We start from the raw sequence: 12480 nt of genomic DNA on the forward strand, positions 1-12480 counted from the left end.
GTTTTTTATTTTTTTTTCATTTTTATTTTATTTTATTTTATTTTTATTTTCTTTTATTTTTATTTTCTTTTATTTTTATTTTTGTTTCCTTCTATTTTTTTTCTATATTCTATTAGTTTTATTTTATTTTTGTCTTTAATTTTTTTTTTAAAAAAATATTTTTAATTAAATAGCACTAATATTTTTCTTTAAGTTTTGAAATTAAGTTTGGTGTTCTCTAGTTAGTTTTATTTTAATTTTTTCTTATTTTAATTTTTAGAATTCTGTTCTTTCTTTGCTTTTCTGTTTACCACATGGTGCGTTTAATTCTGTTTGGTGTGTTGTGCTAAGGAAAAATAATGAAGAGAGATCACATGGGTTACTACTCCCACCCAAGTAGTAATTCATATGATTGTGGATGGACGAACTACTCGAATTTTGGTTTGCAAAGTCAAAATCAAAGAAACTTCAATTCTCCATGTTCCAACTATCAAGAACCACCATCTCCATATTCATACCAAGAACCACCACCTCTCTATCCATATCAAGAACCATAATCCTTCTACCCATATCAAGAGCCACTGTCTCCCTATTCATACCAAGAATCATCCTCTTTTTACTCTTATCAAGAATCATCATCTTCTTATTACCCATATCAAGAGCCACCACCTTCTTATTCATCTCAAATATCATCAGATCTTGAGCTTCTCATGAAATAATTCATACATGATATAAAGACAAGTGTTAAAAATATAGAGAAACATGTGCAGTCGATTATCAAGTCACAGGAAGAGGAGCAAGAAAATTCCTTCCCAAGAGATATAATACAAGATCCTATAGAAGAAAGTGAGGAAATCAATCAAAGGAGTTCATACTCCAGTGAATTAGAGAACTTTCCATCCTCACACATGGAAGAAGAAGAAGAAGATGCAAAAACAAAAAAAGAAGATACACCAACAAAGAAGGAAGATGCACAAACAAAGGAGGTTGTAAAGGATGAAAACAATTATGAGAATCTACACCCCAATGAAGCAGAGAGTGGCATAGGGGGTGAGTTTATTAAACCACCAATTCAAGAAGTTCTTGATGAAGGGTATACTTTAACCATCACACAACACCCACATTTTGAAGTCAAATAAGTGAAGGCAATTAAGGAAAGTACTGAAAAGGGGATTATGACCAAGAAACAGAAGAAAATATCCATAAAGAAGAAAAGGTTAGCAAAAAGCAATCCAACCTCTACCCCAACAAGCAAGGTGAATCAAGCTAATCACAATAAAGGAAAGCTTGTTATGAGGACTTTATATCAGGGGGCACTAATCTTCACCTCTCCCCCCTTGGAGACATTTCTTTTAACCAACTGGAAGAAGAGGAAAAACTTCAATAATCAAGTGTCAAGCTAGTTACATTAAAGAAGCAAAAGTCGGGAGGCAACCCGGTAATTTCGTATCCTTAGTACTTTTCGTAGTAGTAGTTTTCTTACTTGTTTGATTTTTATTGAGTTTTTACTGTTTCTCTGATCATGCAACTATTTTTATTGGGTTTTAATTTTCTTTCTCTCTCTCCCAATCCTAATTCTCTCTTGTTCTTTTATCCTTTTATTCTTCTTTCATCTTACTATTTATTTTTTTTTTCAGTTCTTCTTTGCTTGAGGACAAGCAAACCTTTAAGTTTGGTGTTGACGCTTTGCTTATGGATTTTCTGTTTATTTTTATGGCACCAAAAGGGAGGCGAATCATCTTCACGAAGGAGCACAACCTGAAGAATAAAACGACCGCTAGGATAACTAAGGTGGTTGAGTTCCTTTCATTTTTTATTCCTCCCTTCTTTTTCTATATTATGTTCCGATTTTCTGCTATTTTTGCTTTGTTTGTTGCATGATCCTTTATTAGTTAGAATCCTAGGTCTAGTTTAGTTTTCTCTTAATTGCTTTAAAAGATATCTCACGTATTACTCACTGAGCTTGAATTCAAATAAAAAATACAGAAGTGATGTATTGCATGAGAAATTGAATTAATTTTAAGAGTAGTCTTATTTACTTAGATGTGGTGGCAATACTTTTTGTTTTCTGAATGAATGCTTGAACAGTGCATATTTTTTATAGTGAAGTTTATGAATGTTAAAATTGTTGGCTCTTGAAAGAATGAGAAAAAAAGAGAAATGTTATTGATAATCTGAAAAATCATAAAATTGATTCTTGAAGCAAGAAAAAGCAGTGAAAAACACGAAGCTTGCGAAAAAAATATATAAAAATAATATATAAAATAAAGAAAAGAAAGAAAAAAAAAAGAAAAAAAGCAAGCAGAAAAAGCCAATAACCATTTAAACTAAAAGGCAAAGGGTAAAAAGGATTCAAGGCTTTGAGCATTAATGGATAGGAGGGCCCAAAGGAATAAAATCCTAGCCTAAGCGGCTAAATCAAGCTGTCCTTAACCATGTGCTTGTGGCGTGAAGGTGTCAAGTGAAAAGTTTGAGACTGAGCGGTTAAAGTTGTGGTCCAAAGCAAAACGAGTGTGCTTAAGAACTCTGGGCACCTCTAACTGGGGACTCTAGCAAAGCTGAGTCACAATCTGAAAATGTTCACCCAGTTATGTGTCTGTGGCATTTATGTATCCGGTGGTAATACTGGAAAATAAAATGCTTAGGGTCACAGCCAAGACTCATAAAGTAGCTGTGTTCAAGAATCAACATACTGAACTAGGAGAATCAATAACACTATCTGAATTCTGAGTTCCTATGGATGCCAATCATTCTGAACTTCAAAGGATAAAGTGAGATGTCAAAACTATTCAGGATTGCAGTTGTAAACCCCACTATAAGAAGAGACATGAGCTTAATCGAACTCTCACTCTCATTAAAATTCTCATCCTAAGCTTATATATATTAGTTCTGGTTGCTTGAGGACAAGCAACAGTTCAAGTTTGGTGTTGTGATGCGTGAGCATCTTTCCTATATTTTCCTAGTGAATTTGCATATAAATTGTTGAGTTTAATAAAGAATTAATTATCTTTTAGCTAATATGGATGCTACTTTGAATTTTGTGCAATTCTGTTTATTTTAGGTAGCATTCAGCTGGATTTGATGGAGTTTCTATAGAAGAAGAGATGAAGGCGAATGATGCTGTCAACCCTGACCTCTCTGCACTCAAACCTGAATAACTCGAGCTACAGAGGTCCAATGGACGTTATTTCAGTGCGTTGGAAGTTTAACTTACACAGCTTTCCAACGATATATAATAGTTCATACTTCTTCTCCAAACTCGCTGCCAACGCTGCGCCTAACTTGAGATTTCTCAAGTTAGGCGCAAGACACAACAACAATACGCGAGATTGGTCCTGCCCACTTCAAGTTAGGCGTACTAAAGCCCAAGTTAGGCGCAGCATCACTCAACTAAATTCTAATTCATGCTGCCGAGCCCAAGTTAGGCGTGGATCCTAGTGAAGCCAAGTGATCCCCATCCATCAATTGAAGATTTGCTGATTGCTATAATTAATTCTAATTTAAATTCAAATTTTAAAAATAGAAAAAGATATTATTTTAGTTTTAAAGATAGATTTTAAATTAATTAGGATTAGATATAAATAGGGGAATACCACCTCAATATTATTCGATTTCAGACTTCCAATTCTATACAAATTTACATTCCGTAATCCTAGTTTTCTACTCTGAACCATGAGCAATTAATCCTCAATTGTTAATGTTAGGAGCTCTGTCTATTTGTATGGATTGATTTTATTGCTTTTTCTATTTTAATTCATGTATGAATTTACAATTTAAGAATTGTTTTCGCTCTTCATCTTATGAATTTGGGTGGAACAGAAGTATGACCCTCTTTCTATTTGAGTTCTTGTATAACTTGAAAAAGCTCTTTACTTGAACAACAGCTTGAAAACATATTCTCCTAAATTTTAATTATCTGGATTTAACGGGATACGTGATATATAATCTTTTATTTTTGGATAATTAGAGTTTTTGTGGCATATAAACTGGAATTTGATCATGTAGCTTCTAATTGGAATTAATTGACCAAAGGAATTGGCAATTAATGAATTTTAGATGAGACTAGAAATGTCTAAGGAATTAGGGTCTAGTCACATATAGTTTGCCATAAATTAAATCCTACATAATTAAAATAGTTAGTAAGAAAAGTAAATCCGAAAAAATAGATAACTCTGAAACCTTAACTGTCTTCTCAATATTTTATTCCCAACTTATTTATCTGCCTATCTTTAATATTCTAAATTTACTGTTAATGCTTTTAAACTTCCAAACACTATTTTCTGTTTGTCTAACTAAGCCTATCAAACACTATTGTTGCTTAATCCATCAATCCTCGTGGGATCGACCCTTACTCACGTAAGGTATTACTTGGTACGACCCAGTGCACTTGCCGGTTAGTCTGTGGTTAGAAAAACCGCACCAAGTTTTTGATAACCCTTTCTAGGTCCATGATGTGTATAGAGGGTTCTTCTTCTAGGAACTTGTTGCAAAACTCCGTTACTAATTTCTCCCAGGTATTGATGCTATTGGTTTTTAACTTGGCATACCACGTGAACACCTTTCCTGTCAATGATTTTGAGAACTCCTTGATCTTGAGCTCCTGATGGTTCCTGAACACCCCGAGGTCATCCAAGAATGACAGGATGTGTTCCTTGGCACTTCCAGTACCATCAAACTTGTGAAAGGTAGGCTGTTAGTATCCCCTTAGGGTACGATTTTGCCAAAACATGATGCCCAAATGGTGGACTTATCTCCCAAGTGGGTTCACTTGCTTCTCCTTTGCCCTTTAGAATGTGCGCCAACTCCCTACGAGTGACCGGGGTGTTCTCGTCTTTCTCAATATGCTCCTGATTCACGAAAGGAGGTGGTGAGGGGGTTCTATACCTTGTTTAATCCCTAGCCATCATTTTCGTGATCAAAGCTTGCATCTTTGTTTGGTTGTCTATCATATAGTTGTACACATGAGCAGGAATAGTTACATAAGTGTGCATGCCAGCGGTACCTCCAGCATGGGGTGTGAAGAAATTCACGTAGGCATGAGCTCCTTCTCCTCTTTGAATAAATTTGCGTAGACATTAACTCCTTCTCCTCTTGCACCCAAACTCTGCTACTCCATGTGTTCTTCTTTTTTGTTGTGCCCGTCTTCATCTTGAGGTGACCGTAAACTAAGATTGAGGTTTCGAGGAGTTATCGAACGTCGTCTAGGTGGTCGATTCTGTTCAGAATGGGTATTGCTAGACTCAGCCATCACGTCGAAGTGTTCCTCCCCAGTGGAGTCGCCAAGTGATTCGGGTGAGTTTTGTGAAAATAGATTAAGTAAAGAAAAAGATTAAAATGAGAAATCAAGGGTAAGTAAACTTCTGAGGAATACACTTCTATTAATGGCAAATAAGCAACACAAGAACTAATAATGAGGATAGAGGTAGAGAACAAGTGTTGAGACCTCCACTAATATCACAAGAGGATGAATGAGCTCTTTTAGAGTGGACAAAGATTGATGAATCTTGTCACCAGAACACCCGAATGCTAATTTTATGTGTGAATTTGATGAACAAAATGAAGAACAAGGAGAAAGATTTGGGGAGGGAAAAAGATGGATACGAGCTTCCAAGTTTCAGAAAAAGTCCTCTTAAAGAGGTGGCTTGAGGTCCTTTTATAGTGTAAAACTATTTTGAGGAGGGAGTCCATTGTCCAATGGTTACAGTGTAATGTTTAGCCTACTCCTTTTATCCTAAGGCTTATTACTAAATAAGGTAGTTAACAGAAAATATTTTTAGGTGTTTCTATCACTTCAAATCTTTTTAACTAGAAATGGAGGAGTTGATTCCCACAAGTTAAACTAAAGTTCTGCTGGGTGTCCATGACAAGGAGGTGTCCAGGTAAAAGGGGTGCTCATGACATGTGACATTAGTGAAGGGACATCTAGTTTGGTTTTCTTTTAACTAGATGACACTCTCTACACTCCAAATCCAACCAATCCACTTCTACCAATTTAGTTTCCACTAAAAAAAATTCAACTCCTCAAAGTGTTCTTTTGGGTTCCATCCTTTTATCCAACACTTTTGGGAGGAACTTGACTCTTTTTTTACCATATTTTTGGATCATTTTTTAAAATTATTTATATACAAAAAATTTATATTTTTGGTAATATGCAATCATGTTCATGTCAAAAATCAATAACTACCGTAAATGTTTCTGTGGAATATATTTTGCTTCTTAAAGGACGAATTCGAAGCCTTGTCTAATCAGGTTGAGCAATATAATCTTATTCCATTGGATAGTTAATTGGCCTTTAATTTGGATGAACTTCGTAAGGCATCAACTTTTGTTTTTGGAAAGGGTGGAATTGGAATTATGTACAAAGTGGTGCTTGACGATGGGCTTGTGTTGGCGATGAGAAGATTGGGGGAGGAAGATTCTCAAAGGTTCAAAGAGTTCTCAGAGGAGTTAAACCCAAAAGAGTTCACTAATTAAATCCTTCAGATTGGAAAAAATGCATCAACGTTGTCCCCCGCATATTTTTTGGTCATATTCCTTGCCGGCGGGAGTGACGTGGCGAATGAGTGCCACACTGGAGGATGGGAAATGTCGTCGTATTGGGTGTTGGTGTTAAACCCATAACTAGACGACACCGTTTCAAGTAGGAAGCATTAACAAAACGTTCAAACCCCCTCCCCCAATATTGAAAGATCACTTCGTCTTCTTCATCTTTTGTGAACTGAAAGCGCCAAACCTTGGCATTCGAGAGCCCTGGCGTGGCTTTTCGGAGTGAAACAATTTAGAGTTCAGAGGAACCTGGTCATCGTTGGCTGAAGATCGGTGAAGGAAGGGGCAAAGATTCTGCATGAAATCCCCTGTGACAGAGGTAGGCATGCAGTATATTAGATAGTCTTGTTCTGTTTTACATAGTGGTAAGGTATCCATCATTATGGATTTTACTTGAGAAATTGGTGTAGATTGATGGAAAACCATGGATGCTATGTTAGTAGCTAGGGTTTTTGCACTAGGTGGTGCGGGTAGGGGTTCTTGGAATGCTCTGTTTTCAAACCAAAAATATGGGCATTTCTATAATGGCATAGTCACTGAGGTAGTTGTTAGTTAGCAATTTTAGAATATGATCTGTTGTTGTTTGCTGATTCTAAATTTATGATAAAATGTTGTATTTTTTTCGATATAGACAGAAAAGTTGCTGGCTATAATGTTCCATCATGGTGGAACGTTTAAGAAGAATGCTGATGGAAAGTTGGTTTACTCACCGGATAGTGCACGAATTGTGAATCACACTTTTCACAACGCGTACCACTAACCAGCAAGTGCACTGGGTCGTCCAAGTAATACCTTACGTGAGTAAGGGTCGAATCCCACGGAGATTGTTGGTTTGAAGCAATCTATGGTTATCTTGTAAATCTTAGTCAGGAAGTCAATTATGTTTATCAGTTGATTTGTGAATGACTAGTAGAGCATAAATTAAAAGTTACTTGTTGTGCAGTAATGGAGAATATGTTGGAGTTTTGGAGATGCTTTGTCCTCTGAATCTCTGCTTTCCTCTGTCTTCTGATTCACGCAGCAGAATAAGTCTCTAAAAGTTGTTTAAATACTAAACTAGTAGCCTAGGGTTACAAAATATGAGTGGACTATGATGGATGATGCAGAGATCCACTTCTGGGGCCCACTTGGTGTGCTGGGGTCCACTTGGTGTGTGCTGGGGCTGAGACTTTAAGCAATTCACGTGCGGAGGCCATTTGTGGAGTTGAACGCCAGTTTTTATGTCTAAACTATATGAAATTATCCCCAAAAAGCGTATAAAATATCCGCTCATCACCGGACAATAGAGCTTGCTTAGGAGATTTAGATGAGGATACACTTGATGTCTTCTTCGTCAGGAACTATTTCAAGGAGTTGGGATATGACAAGATAGTTGAGTGCTGGTGGCTGGTTCCGAAGAGGAGCATGGAGGTTGGATTGAGAGCTCTGACCACTGATGATGAATTAAGGGAGATGTTCTTCTATGAACAGAGGAATGATGGAGTAGTCGATGTTTATTTCGAACATGGAGTTTCGACACCTGAACTGATGGATGGGAAAAAAGCTGTTCTGTGTCTGGATTATGTTCTAGAAGAGGAGCCTGGTGGTGACTTAAACAAGAAGAACACCCCTGAGGATACCTTAAATGAAATGCCACATGACAAATATGATCCTGACTCAGTTCTTCCTACTCCAATCCCCATTCCAAACAGTCTAATTGCAATCCCAGTTCTTGCTAACACCCCCACCACAAGACCTATCCATGATGACACCAAGTCCATGGCTAATCATGAGAACTCCAAACTCCATCATATACCCAACCCAAAACCTACTACAAAGCCCAATACAACCCCAACTGTCAAGCAGAATCAGAAACCCAAGCAGAACCAGAAGCCCAAGAAAACTCAACCAAAATCCAAGCCCAAGTTTACTTCAAAAACCAAGCCCAAATTTAACCCACCTAAAAGAATCACAAAATCTCAGGCAAGGGGACATTCGAGTGCTAACAAAGGGAAGCAAACTTTTCATGTGAATCTAACAGCAAAAGGATCAAGCAGTGATGAAGGGAGTTCAAAGGATGACTCTTATGTCCCTGTGCAGGAGGCCAGCTCTAGTAGTGATGATGAATTGGTTACACAACCAATTAGGAAATAGGTCAAGAAGGTTTAGAAGGCCTCAGCCATGGCCAAAGGAAAGGAAAAGATGTATAAAGACACTATTATGCAAGATGATGATGCAATTGTGGCAGACTTATCTGATGTAGAGATGGACCTTGGTTTTCTAGGAAGTCTAGGGACGGATTGATGTATGATGCTCTTGACCCGGATACAGAATCTGATGGTGCCAACTCGTGGCACTCGGAGGAGATGAAGACTCCTCCTAATTCTGAAGATGAATTGGAATCTGATGGAGAATTGGATGAATTTCCAATATTCCAAGAGGGGCAGAGATTTGGTGAGTTGCAACTTTAAGTAGGCATGAAGTTTAATACTAAGCAAGACTTCAAGGATGCTGTGCGAGAGTTTACCATTCAGGAGAGTAGGAGGATTATGTTTGTAAAGAATGACAATGTGAGGTGTAGGGCGGTGTGCCAGGTGGAAGAGTGCTCATGGGTTGTTTACGCCTCAAGAGATCATGAGGACTCTTGCTGGCAAATCAAGACCTTTTATAACGATCATACATGTTCGAGAGAGAATTCTAATAGGGCTGCAAACAGAGCATGTCTGGCAAGTAAGTTGGTCAAAAAGGTTAGAAAGTACCCAAATTTCAAGCAATGTGAGGTTGCAACATACTTTAGGTCAAAGTATGTGAGGCTGCACACCAAGAGGGGATGCAAACAGAAGAGAGCTGATGAGCTTGCTGCTACTCTTGCAGCTGCAGCAACCGCTGTGGCAGCTTCCAAGGCCAAAGCTACTCCAACTGGGAGTACACTTGTAGCTGAAGCAAGCAACACTGCCACTCCGGCTCCACAAGCAGCTGACATTCCACCACCAATGTCTGCACCGCAAGCTGAAGAGGTTGAATTATCCCAACCAAGCTATGGTGGAACATAAGATGAGGTATCAAATGTCCCAAAACATTTGTTGTTTACTTCCTAGATTTAACTCCCATTTTCACACTAACTCATACAAATAATCACACTTTACTCAGGCACCACCACCAACAACAACAAGGCCACCTAAATTACCAACCAAACGGAGGACCTCACCACAACCAGTAACTACTTCTGTCGATCCCATGCAAGGAGCAAGTGCAGCCACATCTTTAAGGTTGGCAAGATTCATGAAGTTTGTTCCAACACCACAGTTCAAGGAACCAAGGAAGAAAAATCCTTGATTTTGGATGTTCTCGCTGCTGCTTTCAGAATATATATGGGATTTGGGCATTGGTTGATTTTTTGGATTTTTTGTTATTTCTCTAAAAGAATAGCTCTTAGCCAATGTATGGTTTATTTTGATTTTCTGGTAGTAAATACTTTAATAGAGTTTAAACTCGAAGGTCTTCTTGTTTCCGAATTGGTAGCTGTTTCAGTTTGTTTATCCTCATGTGGTCAACTGATGCTGTGTTACATTGATAATGTCTTATTTAAAAACTACAACTACTATTATCAATTTACGTTTACCTCTTCTGTTCATTCAGTTTGGATTTTATTTTTGTAAAATCTATCTACAAATAACACACCAATAAGCTAAACAGTTTCTATACATTCATTAACAGATGCTTTCAAACACAGTTCTTATATTTTTACCATCACAACTAAAACAATAACTAACAGAGAAAAAAAAAACAGCAATCCTAACATTTGTATTATATATTTTTGGGTCCTTAACTCAGCCTCCAAATTGTCAATCCTCAAAGCAAGACTGACGCTCACTTCTTCATTGTTGTATGCCGTAGTGTCTTCCAAATTTCCTTTATCATCTTCTACAATGTCTGCCATCGAAAGAACCCACACCATCTTCTTCTACTACTCTGTGAACACGAAATTTAACAGTTACCATCAAAATAGTCAACAATAAATCTTTAGGAAACACTCACGTTGTAATTCGGGCATTCAAAGAAGGGCTTATTTGGGTGGGTTTCCGTTCCAGACCATCGGAGCACAGGACGTTTTCCACACCCACACCGCTCTGGTACTCGCGTGCCTCTGCTCTGACTTGGCCTCCTTGTGGTTGATTGCATAGAACTTTCCTCTCCTTCCACTACTTCTGAGTTAGGGTTTAAAAAGGGATCAGGGACCAAATTGGAGTTTAAACTTTCATTTGCCACATCAACCAACCGTTAGACACTCCAGTGTGACACTCATTCGCCATGTCACTCCCGCTGGCAAGGAATATGACCGGAAAATATGCGGGGGACCACGTTGATGCATTTTTTTCAATCTGGAGGACTTAATTAATACAATTGGAAAGTCAGTGACTAAATCGATACATTTTGTAAATTTTAGAGACCACTTTAAAGTTTAACTCGTTTTCAGAAGTTATTGCTATGATGAGAAGCTTCTCATATATGATTATATATACCAAATGCAAGCCTCGCTACTGCAATTCATGGTAAGTTTCATTATGGACAAAATTTTTATTATTTTTTTCAATACCAATTTGTAATTATTTATGGGTTGACACATTGTTCATTTGACTGTTTGGTTAAATTTGATGACTTCAAAAAAGCTGGACTAGTTATATCCAGACTATTATCTTGGTCATATCGATTGAAAATGATGAAAGGAACTATAAAAGGATTGGTCTACTTGCATGAGCTTATTAGCCCCCCAAAAATATGTTCATGAAGACTAAAGCCAAGTAACATCCTTATTTGACATAACATGGAACCACACATATCTTCAGTTTGCTAGCATATTTAATGGTTTAGCTAGAAGTATGAAGAAGCACTTATGATTGAAGTACTAGCTAGCAAAAAAAATAAAACGATGCCGTTTTAGCATTTTGAGACTTTTTTGTTCCTAAGCCTTTTCTAAACCATCCACGTCATATACTATAACGGCTATGTTTGCATAACAACATCCACATCAGACTTTTTTATTACGTTTTACAATCCCAAATGAACCGAAAGATCTACGTGTATAAATTTTAAGAAAGTCAAAAATTTAAATATATTTTTTAATTTTTAAAAATTTAAATGTCTAGATAATAAAATGTAAGGAATCTATTTTTTTTTTATCCTAATTATTATGGGTAATTGTTGAAATTAATTGTTTATAATTTAAAAAATCAAATGACTTTATACTTAAATATTGATAATGATATTTATTTTATTTTTAAATCAGCCCCTCTTCTCATATCTCTAAGAGTCTCTTTTTTAAGTCAATATAATTTTATTGGCTGTGTATTAAAGGCTTAACCCCATACATACGTAAAAATATCAATTTTAAGCAATATTCTAAACATAACAATTATATGCTATTTTAGGTAAATTACACAAAAATATTTGAATTATTGATAAAAAAGTCTGTAAATTTTGTTATAGATAAAAATATTTTTAAATTATTTAAAAATATAACAAAAATGCATAATTGTGAATTGAGTCATTTTATGTTAACAAAAAAAAGTGTATAGTAAATGAAAATTTTTATGTGACAAGTGAGATTCTAACATTTGCAAGTAAGTCATGTCACGCTTTTACATTAACAGACTAAATTTTTGATTACGGCCAAGTATTTTGGACACGTTCTAAAATTATTTGAGAATATTTTGTTGATAACAAAATTTAAGTATATTTTTGTTCGCACTAAAATAATTTGAGTGCATTTTAGTGGTATACCTTACTATTTTAAACAATAAAATACATAACTATACATCATTAGAAACTTCAAATTATATAGCAATACTAACTATAAAATTTTTATTTTTCAAAAGTATCTTATAAAAGCTAATTTTTAAAAGATATTCTTTTAAAAATTGTAACATCTATATTTAATAAATTAAATTAAAAATAAATTTCAATAAACACAAATAA

This window comes from Arachis ipaensis, chromosome B10, assembly GCF_000816755.2.
Source record: "Arachis ipaensis cultivar K30076 chromosome B10, Araip1.1, whole genome shotgun sequence".
Classification (NCBI taxonomy): domain Eukaryota; kingdom Viridiplantae; phylum Streptophyta; class Magnoliopsida; order Fabales; family Fabaceae; genus Arachis; species Arachis ipaensis.